The following is a 16027-nucleotide window of genomic DNA, read 5'->3' on the forward strand; positions in this document are numbered from 1 at the left end:
GGCTCTGTGGTTGTGACAGTCCAGCTCGTAAATGAAAAGGCAGCTAAGTGATTGACAGGAAGGCGGCATATGACATATGGAGACGTTGGACAGAGAGACAGGTCACCTTTGGATCGGGTAGGGTGAGAATTCATCACTCAGAACAGCATCCAACTTATGACTTACAGACTGTTCGTTTGTAGAATTTTCATTTAATTTGGGCTGCTGACGGCATGCGACTGGACTTCCAGGTAAGAGGACACTGCTGTGAAAATGATCCTTTTCTCAGCTTTGGGTGGTCATAATATTGTCACCCCATTACACTTTCAGGCTGACTCTGAATCACCGCATGTACCCCACTAAGGGTACCTCGGCCTCTTCCAGAACCTCAGTAGAGACTACGCCTAGTGCTCTGCCACGAGCTGCTTCTGGCATTCCAGAAGATGAGTATTTACCCATCAGCAGGCGCCATGGAATTGCCTGTCATACCAGGCTGGTTCGCGGATTTGGTGCGTTAAGTGTGTGGTATCACTGGGAACAAACACTAAAATCTAGACTTTGGGGGCCGGGCTGTGTAAGTCCAAATCTTAGCTTTGTCGCTTCATTTACATTATTTACTGGGGACGTTTAAAGCCATGTAGGTGTCCTTTTGTTGTTTCATGTTTTGGGGGGTGTTTGAAGGTTTTGTTTCTGTTTGTTTAAGAAAGACGGGTTCTCATGCACCTCAGACTGGCTTCAAGCTTGTTAGGTAGCAGAGGATGACCTTGAACTTCTGATCCTCCTGCCTCCACCTCCTGAGTGCTGGGCTCACAGGATGTGCCACCGTGCCTCACTGTATGCAGTGCTAGAGACTGAACCCAGGTCCTCATGCATACTGGACAAGCACTCCACCAACTGAGCTCCCTAATGCCCCCTTCTCAATCGAGAGGTCTCAGAAACAGAATTTACACACAAATGAGCACATCACCCACAAAGCTGATCTGTGGTTTTCCATGTAATGGATCAAATAAAGCGAACGTAGCGTAGGTGACTCAGCTCTAAACTAGGCTAAGCCATGGGCAGCCACCGACAGCATCTGTCCAGCACAGAGACCTCCTTCCTACAATGTGAAATAGCTATTCCCATTTGGACACTCAACAGAGATAGAACAAAGCCGTTCATTTGTTCTCTCGAAGTGTGCACTTTATGCAACCCCTGGGCACTCCAGGCTAAGAGCTGCCAGGCCTCTAGAGAGAACAGTGCCCACCCATGCATATTCTCACGTAGTGGAGTGAATGGAAAGACACAGGCAAGATTAAATGGCCGTGCGCCATCCAAGACACTGAGCTGAGATATATTGGCCTTGGCTTCAAAACATGGCAACACATAAATTAGGTGTGGTGTACATGACCACAGTCCCAGCATTGGGGAAGCCAAGGCAGGATGACACAAATGGTTGGGACTAGACCGGGCTACCCGAGACGTTGCCAAAATGAAAGAAAACAAAGTGCGTTGCCTTAATATAATTTCACAAAATGATATCTTAGAATAAAAAAAAAGTCCCAATCAAACTTCTAACTAACACTTTAGTATTCAGTTTTGAGTATGGGTGAGTGTTTTATGTTTTTGTTTTTGTTTTTTTTATTTTTAAGTCTCTTTACCTGATTTACGTACTAACGCATGATCTGCTCTGTGGTTAATTTTAGAAAAACGTTTCAGTTTTCCATTAATGTTAGTGTATAATATCAGTCTAATTCACTTGACTCGTGTTAAGTTTGTACCTATCAGTCAACTGATGGTCGAGCCAGGCCTGGTGGCACAGGATGGTCGTCTCAGCTAGGTGAGTACGTGAGGCCAGAGCGTAGCGAGACGGCCCACAGTAAAGAAGACTTGCTGCTCTCCAGGGCCTGCAGCCTGGTTCCCAGCACCCGTGTCAGGGAGTTCACAGCCACCTGTGACTCTAGTTCTGTGGATCCAACACCTTCTTACGGCCTCCGAGGGCACTCGTGTGCACACACCCACAGGCAGGCACGCACTCACACAAATCAATAGAAGTAAATCTTAAGTGAACAAACACAAAAGGAGGCTGAGGCGAAAGGACTGCAAAGTCAAGGCTTACTTAGGCTCTAAGCAAGCTTAACACTAGCCTGGTCAAGCTAGCAAACATGGTCTCAAAAACTGAAAGGGCCAGATGCATACCTCAGTGTCTGCCTGGCACACCCACAGCCCTGGGCACTTTCAAAATATAAAACTAAAAAGAAGGAAGCAGGAAAATGTAGTTGTGGTAGGAAAGTAAACCACTTTTCTAGTTATGATGACATTATGTAGTAGTTTGTATTAAAAAAAAAAACCCTGAATTTCTAATGAGTAACTATCAATAAAGCTTAATGGGCAACAGAAATGTTAAGAGAAAGTGCACTTCTCACATAAGTTTGGAAAATAACACAATATTTCCAAACTTACAAACATTTGTAACACTTAAAATAATAGTACAAGGCAAAATAATAAAATCGCTTGACGTAGTTCTAATCCTTAGGTCTATTCTGTACTACTGGGGAGATGTTTTTCTGATTTCTATTCTTGGTCATCACCCCCCAAAATCAGGATTTCACACAGCACAAGCATAAAAAAACTTTAAGTCTCGCTTTTCCAAATAGCTAGCATTTAGAGTTGAGGAATCCAACACAATTTCAGTTTTACCTGGTTTCTGAGGGATTGTTTGTTTGTTTCAAACTGTGATCTTTCTCTTACCAAAGAAATATTTTTTAGAATAGAAAAATTAGAAAAGAACGGTGGTGTGCAATTTTCATGTTTCAATGGAGCACGCATGAAGGTGATATGAGTGATTTGGAAATCACAAGTACAAAATGTGTTTTTCACTGCAGTACCTGTGTGTGGGTCCAGGAAGAGCCCAGTGAGCAGAATAAAATAATGGGATAACTGAAGGACCAGCAGAAGGATGCTGTGCAGGCCACCGTGACATCCTTCCTTGGCCACAGAGAAGGTATCTAAACCAGTGCCTAAGGAGAAAAAACAAAACAAAACACACACACACACACACACACACACACACACACACACACACACACCTGAGGGCTGGAGAGATGACTCCATGCTTAAGAATGCTTGCTAGTCTTCCAGAGGAACTGAGTTCAATTCCCAGAACCCAGGTTGTGGGGCTTAGAAACACCTGTAACTCCAGATCCAAGGGATCAAACGACCTCTTCTGGTTCTCCAGGCATCGGTACACACATCACACACACACACACACACACACACACACACACACACACACACATACATCACACACACACACACACATTTACTTAAAAATCAGTCTGACAAAAGATGGCTTGAGTTTCCTCTTTACAGGAGCAATGTCAAAATCAGAGGACTTTCTGCCCCGAGACTGTCTACAGAGGAGGCAGTGTACTCTGAAGCCTACACCAGGGCAGCCTGAACTGACAGCCAAACTACGGGAGAAGCACAGAAGATCTGGGAACCCAATTACTTTATTCAACCGACACATCTCAATAGCCAAGTCTTCAGAACAGGTTTTTCCCCTCAAGTGATGGAGGAAACAGTGCAGACATGGAAGGAAATTAAGTGGAGCAAGGGCCTTGAATGAGAACTGTGAGCCAGAAAAAAAAAAAAAAGAGAAAAGCTGAGCATTCTTTCACTCACCGAGGACGTGTGCCACACCTCATCTGGCGCTACATACTGCCAGAATTCAAATCCCAGCTGCATCACCTGGCCGTGTGCTCCTGGCTTTGTTACGTCATCCCTCAGTTTCTTCACCTGGTCAATGAACTTAGTCACAATACTGTCCTCACCAGGATGTAGTCAAGATTCAGAGCGTTAATAGTTATAAATCACGTGCATACTGCCCAGGACACATACTATAGCATTTCTTAAACTAAAAGGCATTGTCTGGGCTCCTGGGTAACATGTAAAACATGCTATGTAAAGAAATATAAAAAATTGTCATCGTCATCCTCAATTAGAGCCTTAAAGTCCAGCACCCAAAGGGGATGAATCTGTTGTTTCAGGTACTCGGTGGCACTAGAGAGAACGGATGTCTCAACCGTGTGGTGACCGGTGCCATATCCCCACCTGAAGAAAGGGGCCAAATAAAGAACCTTGCTTTATAGCAACCTCAGTTGCAGTGACAAACACGTGTTGACTGTGTTAACTTAGACGGAAGACAAGCAAGGTAACATAGGACCATGAAGCTCGTGGGAGGAAGAGCGAAGCGAAGTTTGCAGAGGCTGCCCCTGCGTGCTGCAGGGAATGGACAACAGTTTGGAAGTCTAGGTGCGCCCAGGGGCCTGCAAAAGACGCTTTCGGTGGAAAAACTAGGGAAGCTAGGGGACCCGAGGGGAAGCCGGCTGCTCTCCAGGAAACCGGAAGGAACACGGACCGCTGATGCCTGTGGCTGTTGATGGGAGCGTAGAGTCTTTACTGTAGAGGAAACCCCGTAGCGCAGCGGTTCTCAACCTGTGGGTAGACACCCCCTTGGGGTCACATCCGATATTCACATTACAATTCACAACAGTAGCAAAATTACAGTTATGAATCAGCAACAAAATAATTTTATGGTTTTGGGGAGGGGGGTGTCACCACAGCATGAGGAACTGTATTAAAAGGTCACCTGCTGGGTGACAAGAGCTCAGGGGAAAACCAAAGACACAAGGAATGGGGGCAGAAACATGGGGGCTGGACTCCGGAGTGTAGGAGTCGAAATCCAGGCTGAGTCCGTTACACGTGTGAGCCAAGGCAAGTTAGTCCTCATTAACTGAGTTTCGTTTCCCCTGGCATAATAACGTCTTTACGTCACTCACATTTAAATGCCTGTGTTTTTGTTTGGCACTGTCTCACTCGATAGTGTTAGTACTGCACACGTTGCACGTGCAGACTGCTGACTGTGTTGTGGTGACTTTAAGAAGATCTCTGAGTAAGACTTCACTGCTGCTACCTCTATGTCTCTTGAATCAAAGCCTCAGACTACGCTCGTGTTTCTCAGCATCTTACATAAAACTTCGAGAGATAAGGACAGCAAACTTAACTCCGCCTCTCGCTGGGATACGGCGAGGTACCATGTACATCACTCGCACCATCAACTTTCAAATCATTAGTAGAGACCAGTACGTATTTGCTGAAAGTTGATGTTCATGTGAGCACAGAGGGCAGCTTGAGCGGCCCAGTGCTTCCCCGCCCAGACTTCGTCAGCATCGTATGCCGCCCTTTCATCTCTCCACAGAAGTGAGTAATACTTAGACTCACCGCGCCAGAGAGCATCGGATCTCTGTGCTACGATGTAGGCTTACGTGAACGCTGGCTTTTGAAAGTTTAAGTCCTGGGCACTAGAGACAGAGAAAGAAGACCAGGCGCTCTTACGTTCTGGGTAATATCTAAGCTAGGGAAACACCTGGAGCCATCAATAACCTCAGTGGGTGAGCTCCTCCTCCCAGGTCATTCCTCAGGAGGAGGGAGGTGGGGGGCTGCAACAGAGGGATGAAGACTATGGGATGGCCCAGAAGTTAAGCACATCTGTTGCATTCATTGAGAATTCATGTTTTGGAACTGGAGGCTACGTATTAAATAAATAGCAGGGTTTTAATTTTTATTTATTTTTTAATCCTTATTAGGGGCCTTTAAACACAAGGCTAAATTCTGTCTTTGGATTCCTAAATAAAACTGGGCCTGAAATCAACACAGGCGTTGTTAGGAAGGATTTGAGGACTGGATCAAAGAAGAGGGTTTGGCTCCCAGGATACAAGCCATGTCACTAATCCCAGAGAAAGGATTTGACTGTTAAAGGATTATACATTTTTGAAAAGCATATTCTGTTGATAATACCTTTCATTTCCTCCACATATAATTACTGGGGGTTTGGTGGGGGGTGGGGTGGGGATTTCCTTTGTGACTAGAATGGGACAAAGCCTTCATTGTTGTTTTAAGTTCCTTTGTTGCAAGGGCTACCAAATTTCAAAACAATCAGACATGAGGTTTCATGGCCCCAAGCAAATGTACAGCCGATGACTCGAGCAAATCAATGGGAAATAAAGCTGCCCACAGAGAAATGAGAACAGTTACATTTCAAAAGGAGGCCATGTCAAAGTCGGGGACTTAGGCTGAAGCGGGTGAGACCATGTGTGTTCCTTTAGGTGCACATGAGACCGGACAGAGGAGAATGAGCGAGGGGCGGACTTGCTGAGAGGCCTCATGACTGCCTCCGACTCCAGCCTGGCACTGAGTGGGTGAAACAGATTGCTGCGAACAGTGGGCAAACAAGAAACTGTGTGCTGACAAACTTCCTCAGCTCCTGAGCTTAGGTCATTGATGGATCTCAGTGATTATCAGGCTCAAAGAGAAAGAAACATTTGAGGTCAAGGCCACTGTCTCAGCGTTCTCAAGGCCCCCTTCTGGGCCCAGACTCCTTTTGAAATACACTCGCCCCACCCCCGACCCCCCAACTCCCGCCCCTGACCATGGCTTAACAAATCCACTCACCAGAGACCATGCCTAATTCTCTGTTGGAAAGGGCACCAGGATAGTTTTCTCCAGAGAGGCAGCCATCACCCACCCCACCCTGCCGTGTTATTACTGTTGAGTGTGTATTTTTCTTTTTTCTTTCTTTCTTTCTTTCTTTCTTTTTTTTTTTATCCTCTGAGTTTTCAGCTGCTCTTCACACAAAGGGACCATCGTTTCTAAGACAGGAAGAGATTCTCAGGGCACCAGCTTAATGCTATTAGTCTGAAGCCTCCCATGACAGGGCCCTCACTGGGAAAGACAATCCAGCGCACAAGGCTGATAACCTCCCAAGGCGGCAAACCCCAAAGGGATCCCCTGACACCATGTACGGGCTCTTAATTTGATTCCCCTTCTGGGAAGGAGCCAAGCTTCAGGGGCCCCCTCAGAACCGACTGGCCCTTTCAAAGCTTGCCCATTTCTAATGAGCTGGGTGTTTTCAACAATCCTCTAACCACACGATGTCCCTAATTCTTAGCGGGTTGCATAATGACAAAGACAAATGTGGCTTTCCCCAGCCGCTTCTGAATTAAATTAAAGACTGAATTAGGACGGATGTAAATAATTTTGTCCATGTAAAGGGTTGAGAGAGTACACTACATATGTAGCATTTGCCAACACCTGTTACAATGTGCACTGGGTGTCCCACACCGAGGACAAGAGTGGCCGAGGGAAATAATAAACTGGAACCCCAAACTCCTAAAATGGTGAAACTCCTGCCAGTTAAAATTGCATATCCAGTGGGAGCTAGAATATTCCAAATTTCAAAATGACTCACCTCCTTTTTGAGAGACTCTTTTCAAAGCTCTTGAGTGATCCCATATTCGGTAAAATATGTGTCCTCAGTTACGGATGCTAAAACCGTCATTTTGTGTCTTCTCGAGCTTTCCTCTGCATCTAGAACCTCGCATAAAACTCGGTTGGCAACCCCAGGAGGCCTTGGGGTTGATCCTCAGGACACATACACAGCGCAGTGACACACAGGATCAGGAGCTCAAAGTCATCCTTGGTGATATAGCAAGTTTAAGGACAGCATGGGCTGCAAGAGATACTGCCTGGAAGGAGGAGGAGGAGGAGGAGGAGGAGGAGGAGAAAGGGAAAGCATGGGGAGGAGGAGGAAGAAGGATTAGGGGCTAAGACTGTTTGGCCTGACTTAGACAACAAAGGAAAATTATCTTAATTCAAAATACATAACAAAGTAAGTAGTATTTTCATACTGAGAATCTTGACCTAATAGAAAATGAGATTTTTTAGCCTTTTCAATCAGGGTTGGATTTTTGTTGTGGTGGTTTTGTCCTGTTTGTACCATCCCTGTCTGTATCACTGATTCATATCCTGAATGCATTTGTGGTTACTATAGTCTGTCTACCAAACGCCACTCATATTGAAGAGTATTCAAAGATTTGATTGGCTCTTCTGCCAAAAAGACTTCCTCCCCAAATGAGTAAAGAACATGACACCCACAGACAAAGAACAGTCAGGGGCTCGGGTAGAACATCCAGGTGACATGCGTGGTGGAATAGCAAAATGAGGCCGGCTGGGTGGGATTTAACAAAAACGAGCAGCACTCAGCAGAGCCTTCCCATGGGGAGCCGAAAGTCTAGCAGATTCGCAAGGACACCTGGGGAAAACGCAGCTGAGTGCAGTCCCAGCAAAAATGAAGGATGCTGGGACAAGGGAAGTGGCTCCCGGGGTAAGGGTCTTGCTGTCCTAGCACAAGGACCTGAGTTCAGTTTCCCAACACCCACGTGAAAAACCAGGTGTGGCAGCAGCACACATCTGTAATCCCGGGGCTGCATAGGCAGGGACAGGCAAGTTCTGGGGCTTGTTGGCCAGCCTGCCAGAATCAGTGAGCTCCAGGTGCAGTGAGGGACCCTGCCTCAAAGACAGTAAGGTTGGGAATGGGTAGGAAAGACGCTAGACTTCTGATTTCTACTTGTACACACACACACACACACATACTCACATACACTCACTCAAGTCACACACATACACACTCACACACGCACATACACACACACTCACATACTCACACACACTTACACTTATTCATGCACACTCACACACACACACACATACTCACATACACTCACTCAAGTCACACACACACTCACACACACACATACACACACACACTCACATACACACACTTACACTTACTCATGCACACACACACACACACTCACATACACTCACTCAAGTCACACACATACACATTCACACACGCACATACACACACACTCACATACTCACACACACTTACACTTATTCATGCACACTCACACACACACATCTTCAAAACCATTATGTTCCTTGTTTCCCTTTTGACTACAACATATGCACTCACGTTGCAATTTGAACTTAAACCGTGATTCTCGTAGTCAGGTATTTAGTTCACTGTTCCTGGATCTCTGTGTTGAACGCTAAGGGGAGCTGGTGAGAACGCTGTAGTACTCACTTTCACACTGAAGGCCCTGGGCCTTTGTATTCATTTGAAAGCCATAGGGCTTCAAAATTCCCAGCAGACTCTGGTCTCTGAGACTTGGAAGTACGAAATTAGAACTCCCAAAAATGCTTATATACCCCAGAAATCATTAAGTATTTTATGTTTTAGTCATATTTACCATGGAAAATGTAATTTTAGAATGTTAGTAGTTGTTTGGGTTTTGGGAAGGTATTATATTGTGGGGGACTTGGTTTATTTTTTTTTTTTAAGTATTTAAATCGAATTTACAAAGGACTACAGTGTATACTAAATATTTAAAACCTGGAAAATGTCAGGAAAAAAGTTTTTGAGCAGTGTTAGAAAACCTAGCATTCTGACCCCTAGCAAAATAAACATCATGACACAGGGTCCCATGTCTCAGCTGCTCACATAGGAACTTAGTCTATTTCTGAAAGTGTCAGTTCTCGGAGCACTGTTCATGCCTTCGTTTAAACTGCACTGAGCACACAAATTTATCAACTTTCCTTTATTTGCAAGGATGATTCACCATTTAAGTCACGCAGAGGATCAGAAACCTGCTCTCATAACATGGTTCATTGGTTTTCTATAACTGGGTAAACGAGTCGCCATAAATTTAGCAGCTTAGAACACAGCACACATTTCTTAGGTCATCGTCTCTGTAGATCAGCCCATGGGGCTGAAATCTAAGAGTCAGTCGAGGCGCCAGCTCTCATCTGAGGCTCAGGGTCTCCTCTCGGCTCAGTGGCTGGTGGGAGAGTTTGTATCCCAGAGGAGGCTCCCCTCCAGCAGTGAGGAGCCACCCATAATTCCTTGCCGTGTCTCCACAGCCAGTCTACAACCTGGACACTTTCTCTCCTCCAGACAAGCTAGAGTATTACTCCCCACCTTTCTTGCCTATGTGAGAAGAGCTCTCTGATAGTAAGAGCCAGAGTCAGTGCCTGATTACAAGGACACTGATTTCCTGATGCATGAGGCACTCACACATATGGAAACCACTGCAGCAGTGACCCCATGCAAAGACCTACACAAGCTCAAGCCACACAAAATTCCAACGTGGAGAGCAGAGGTGGCCAGAAGCCACACCGCTAGCTAAGGAGCCACTGACAATGAGTAGCCACTGGGAAAGGCACACCCGAACAGTGTCCCTGCCTTGGGGTCATCTGACTAAAGTGATCAGTTATGTCTCTAAAAGCCCTTGAATGCAGTACTTAGGGCAGTATTTGACAGAGAAACTGGAAGGAGTGTGTCTATGCCAGAGGCTTGGAAACGCTGATCATTTTAGAATGTTGCCTATTGCAAACACCGGGCAATGGCTGCTCAGGACTTACCTTTAAAAAGGAAAAGCGGGAGCAGGGGAGGTGGCTGGGCCAATGAAGTGCTTACCACACAGCAATCAAATGAAAAGCTGTGTGTGTGTGTGTGTGTGTGTGTGTGTGTGTGTGTGTGTGTGTGTGTGTGTTCGCGCGTGCGCGCGCGCGTGCGCAAGTTCAGGACTATGGAGGCAGGAGAGGAGCCCTTGGGCTTGCTGGCTGGCCAGTCGCACTGAGTTCTAGGTTCTCGGTTCAGCCAGAGACCATGTCTCAAAACATAAGGCGAGGAAGCAATTAAGAAAGACATTGGCCTCTGGTCTACATGCACACCTGTCTCTCTCTCTCTCTCTCTCTCTCTCTCTCTCTCTCTCTCTCTCTCTCTCTCTCTCTCTCTCTCCCTCTCTCTCTCTCCCTCCTCCCTCCTCTCTCTCACATACACAATAATGATTATTATCATTAATAAAGCACATAAAAGATACTAGCATATTTCATTTAACCCCATGTTTAAAACACTGTCAACAGAAATATCTCTTCAATGGATGACTTGTTAATGAGATATTTTTCACTTTTCCTCAAACTAAAGCTTTAGAACTTACCACGTACTTTTTATCCTTAGAACACCTCCGGTCAGATACGAGCATCTCATTCAAACACACAACACCTGGGATAAGATAAGTTCAGCATAAGTTGTGGCTGCTTAAAAAAAAAAAAAAAGCCAAACATGGTCCTGTCCCAGGCCAGGTTCATTCGCTATAACTTCACCCACCATCAGCAGTTCCTGCTCTGGGTTTCTGTGCGACATCCAGGACATCTCGATGCACACAGGAATTTTACTTTGTCATGGGGGAAAGGCAAGGTGACAAGAGCAGCTCTGTTGGCTGCAATGTGAGCAGGCAGGGCCACTCGGATGGCAATTGACTCAGACATAGCTGGCTAATACAGGGGTCAGGCTATAGCCCTTAAAGGCTTGTACCTGGTGACTCGCTTCCATCAAACAAGCCCCAAAGGCTTCTCAGCCTTCACAATAGTGACACAAGCTAGGGACCAAGTGTTGACACATGAACCTGTGGGATCATGTCAGATTCAAGCCGTATTCTGTCCAACATCTTCTTAGCTACTGTGTGATTAATTCTTACGTAACAGGAAGAGCAAGCCATTGTTTTTCATTCCTTGTCTCCGATATATTGGATGTGAACTCTTGCCTATTACTTGGCTTAAACAGCATGCTTTTGGGAAGAACCACCATGCTTTGGCTAAATCCTTAGCTATCCAGGGAGGATCTACAACTAATCTTTGGGGGCTGACTGATGTAGATTGTGGAGTTAACATGGAAGAAGGAAAGCCAGACACCAGCTGGTAGGTTGATTATGAAGACGGATGTCACAACAATCCCATGAGAAAAAGAAATTACTCCAAGTGCTGCTGGGACAGCTAGGTGTCCATGCAGGGGACAGTATCCGATCCCTTTATTGTATTGTATGCAAAAATTTAAATCAAGGTGTATCAGTGATCCCAAACTGGGAGCCAAAAGCATAAATATTTTAGGAGAAAGCGCAGCGGTCATGCTACATAACAGTCTCTGAGACAACGTTCTGAAGAACAATTAAAGATTAATACATTGGGCTCCGATGGAACTTTGGGTCTTCAGCATTATCAATACAATGAATTTACATGCAGAATGGAAGAAAGACGTAAACAGTACATCTGCTGAAGATGATATCTTAGTTAGGGTTTCTTGTGTTGAGGTAAAAACAGAATGAGCAAAGCAACCTGAGGAGGAAAGGTTTTGGGACGCCAGGTCAGGAACTCCTGGCAGGAACCTGGAGCAAACGCCATGGAAGGACACTGCTTACTGACTTGCTCCTCAGTAGCGTCAGCCAAAATAAAAGGCCAAGCCAACTGATTTCTATCAAGGGGGCCATGGCTTGATGAGAGTAAAAGGTGTGACATGGAAGGCTTAAGAATGTCCCACAGAGCTATGCCTTCAAAGAAGTCCTCCGGAGAACTCTTCAGGGGGAAAAAAAGTCTCTTCCCACCCCACTCTCTGCCCTGACCCATCTGATTCTGTTTCCATTCTTTCCTCCTCAGGAACTTTAGCCAAAGTCAGGGATATTGATGGGAAATCAATGAATGAACGTCTCACGGCTTTAGTTCATACAACTGGGTGTCTGATTGTTCAGTTTCACAAATTAGCAACTGAACAAATCAGTTTAAAGAAATAAGGACGATTGTACACTAAAGCACACGGCTTCACATTTACCTTGACATGGCACGGTTCCACTTTAATGATTTATGCTAATGTTTTTATTGAATGGTGCTTTGTGCCCTGAAGTGCATTTTATAAGACTAATGAAGTCTTAGCAATCCCAGACGTCTTCCTTGCTATTCTCTCACTGTGTCTGTGCTGAGGACGCTTGTGGCGGAGGCCACCAGCTGCCACGGGAGTAAGGAAGTGTGTGAACTAGTGAAGTGGAAACCAGCCAAGCTCTCCAGTAGTGAGGGGTCCACGGCCAGTTCCACTGGGACTCTGACTTGTTGCACACAAACCGCCTATTGGTCTCCATCACAATGAAAGATGAGCAACCGCTGTGTTTAGGGTTCATCAAAGATCAAACCTTTTCTATTCCTTTTTTTTTTCTTCAATGTTTTGGGTTTGCCAAAATACAAAACACGTTTTGCCCTCAGCATTTTTCCCTTCGTTTTCAAACCCCTGTGTGTTTTAAGGGAAATGCAATCCTTATGTTTCTGACTCATTTACACTTAACACGTGAACATGTTATTTCGTAAGACTTATTTGAAGTCTGGGAAGCCTCCTAAAGACCCCTAAAGCCTCCTAAAGCCCTTTTCCATAGAGGCAGGAAGCTGCATGTTACAGAGACATGTGAACCCCAATAAGGAGAATTGATTTGAAACTCACACTTTTTAACACACAGTGTTTTATCGAGTTAAACACAGTAAAGAAGGCCCCTCCCTGAAACGGACTGTCCTATACACTGGCGCACGGCCATTCACAGTGAAACAACTGAGACTACCAATCCCCAAGTCCTGAAATTCCTTGAGACTGTCCTTCGCACTGGGTTTCCAAAGAGAAGGAAGGAGCCGTGGTCACCTGCTCTCTGTAGCCACAGAAGTTTTAGGTCGGCATTTGCTGGTTTCCAGTCACAGACCTCAATGGGATCTACGGTCTCCCCAGGTCTCAGGGTGAAGCCCCCCTGCAGAGTGTATATGACAGTTATGCAGGCACAGGTTACCTAGTCTGGATGCTTCTCTGTGATTTGTAGCAGTTACCTTTAGGAAGAAAATCCCAGAGATGAACCACAAGGTAACATCTACCAGATTTTTCTTCTCTAAATGTATTTTAGATATACTTAATTATCATTGCAAATGTGAAGTAATTGCTGAATATACCATGTGCTGTGTTTTAAGACCATGCTAGTGTCTGCTCTGCTGGTTCTTCCATTGCTTTGTTCTGGCTGGGTGTTTTGTTTTGTTTTGTTTTGTTTTTTCTTCTCCTTGGCTCACTTTTGTTTTTATAGTTTACACAAGATGAATTTGAATTTGCAAATTTTGTATTTTTATATTTTTTGGTTGGTGTTTCCCTGAAAGAAAGAAGGTTCATTTTACTCCAAGTGTTTACTCATTCACTTCAGTCACTACCTTGTTGGAGTCCACTTTATTCTAGATAGAGTGCTGGGATCCCTTCAGGGCACCTCTTTGGTTCTTTAAGGCCATCTTTTCCTGTCATTCTCAATGCACTATGTGTGTGTGTGTGTGTGTGTGTGTGTGTGTGTGTGTGTGTGTATGTATGTATCTATTTTTTGGTACACAAAATTTTCCAGAGCTATCTTGTGCCTTTTCAGCTCAATTCTAGAATCAGCCATTTCTCCAAGAAGCTCTGAGGAGTTGCTGTTGTTGGTTTGGTTGCTGTTGTTGGTTTGGTTTGGTTGTTTGGACACACACACACACACACACACACACACACACACACACACACACACACCTCTGTATGTGAATCTGTTCTGCCTCATCCCTACCCTATAAAACCCATGAGTGACAGGAGTGCTGTCATGGTTTCAGTCTAAGCTATCCCTCATAGTTAATGCATCAACACTTGTCTTCCAGATAACAGGGATATTATTTTAGGGGCCTCTATAACCTGCAGGAGGTGGGTCACAGCCAGGGGCAACAGGTCACATGAGGGAAGCCATTACAGTTATAACCATCCCCTCAGAGCTGCACTCACATGGCATGAGCAGCGTCAGGCACATACCCTGCAGTTTAAACTGCTCTGCCTCGAGGAACTGAAATTCCATGAAACAATGAGCCTAAATAACCTTTTTCTCTAATTTAAAGTCATTTCTGTCAGGTATTTTGTCACAGTCATGAGAAAAATCAAAATGTAAGTGCTTATTAGCATTCCTTATTTCAATATTAGGAGATCCTTTCTTTAACCAATTGGCTTCTGTTACCTTCAACATGTTTATTGAATGCTGAGTCCTGCTCCACGGAGCCAATATCCAATTCAGATACCTCCGAACCTCCCCACCAATGTCAGGCAGGCAGGGTAGCTCCATGACGCAGCCTTACAAACTCTAAACATATTTCTTCCTCACGGTGCTTGTCCATCTATTTGGAGATGTATCACACATTCTTTCTCAATATACTTCTAAAAAGAAAATCTTTGTATATATAATAACTATAGTATTTTATACATACAAAGACGGACACTCAGACTCAATAGCATTTGAATGCTGTAATTCAGAATCACATATTTCTTTGGCTGTTCATCTCAAGCATTAAAAAAGCTGAAATTTTGAATAAGACTCAATTTGAAAAGGAATAAATTTATAACACACCGTTACAAATTACAGTGGGTCACAGAAATCACCTTGGAGATGGGAGTGGAATATTTGACAGGACCTCAGATAACAGAAATTATTGTGTAAATGTGAGTGTGTGCACGTATGTGTGCATGTGTGTGCGCACGTGCATGTGTTGAGTATGCATGTTTGTGTGTGTTTGTGTGTGTGCGTGTGTGTCTGTGTGTGCATGTGTGTGTCTGTGTGTGAAACTTCAGGAGATAGAAGACAGCTAGGGTCTGTGTGTGTGTGTGTGTGTGTGCATGTGTGCATGAGTGTGAGTGTGTGTGTGTGCAAATGTGTGTGTGCATGTGTCTCTGTGTGTGCGTGTGTGTGAAACTTCAGGAGATGGAAGACAGCTAGGGTGTGTGTGTGTGTGTGTGTGTGTGTGTGTGTGTGTGCATGTGTGCATGAGTGTGTGCACGTGTGTGACTGTGTGTGCGTGTGTGTGCAAATGTGTGTGTGCATGTGTCTCTGTGTGTACGTGTGTGTGAAACTTCAGGAGATGGGGCACAGCTAGGGTCTCTCTCTATGTGTGTGTGTAAATATGTAGAAAAATTGAAGAGAGAGAGAGACAGGAGATGAAAGGTGGAGGAAGGAAGAGAGAGAGACACACACACAGAGAGGAGCTTATTCTTGATAGGTAGAATCTACCAATGATAAATCAAGATCAGGTAAGCAATATAGCAACATAAATAGACCTAAGCCCCAAGGAAACAGAAGCCGTTATTAAAAGTCTCCCAACCAAAAACATCTCAGGGCCAGATGGTCTTAGCACAGAATTCTACCAGACATTCAAAGAAGAGCTAATACCAATATTCTTCAAACTATTACACAAAATAGAAATAGAAGGAATATTGCCAAATTCATTCTAAGAAGCCACAGTCACTCTGATACCTAAC

General features: G+C 44.8%; 1 protein-coding gene across 2 annotated transcripts in view; it reads right to left on the reverse strand.

Annotated features, from left to right (window-relative positions):
* Positions 1 to 16027, reverse strand: part of LOC311605938 (uncharacterized protein) — a 302332-nt gene that overhangs the window by 46579 nt on the left and 239726 nt on the right. For both annotated transcript variants that reach the window (XR_014782116.1, XR_014782117.1), the window contains exons 4-6: positions 10863 to 10927; positions 7268 to 7544; positions 3643 to 3756 (exon numbers count right to left, since the gene is read on the reverse strand). The gene's annotated coding sequence lies outside the window, so the exon portion shown is untranslated. The remainder of the gene's footprint in view (positions 1 to 3642; positions 3757 to 7267; positions 7545 to 10862; positions 10928 to 16027) is intronic.

The sequence above is a fragment of the Acomys minous genome (assembly GCF_964271855.1).
Source record: "Acomys minous genome assembly, chromosome: 9".
Classification (NCBI taxonomy): Eukaryota; Metazoa; Chordata; class Mammalia; order Rodentia; family Muridae; genus Acomys; species Acomys minous.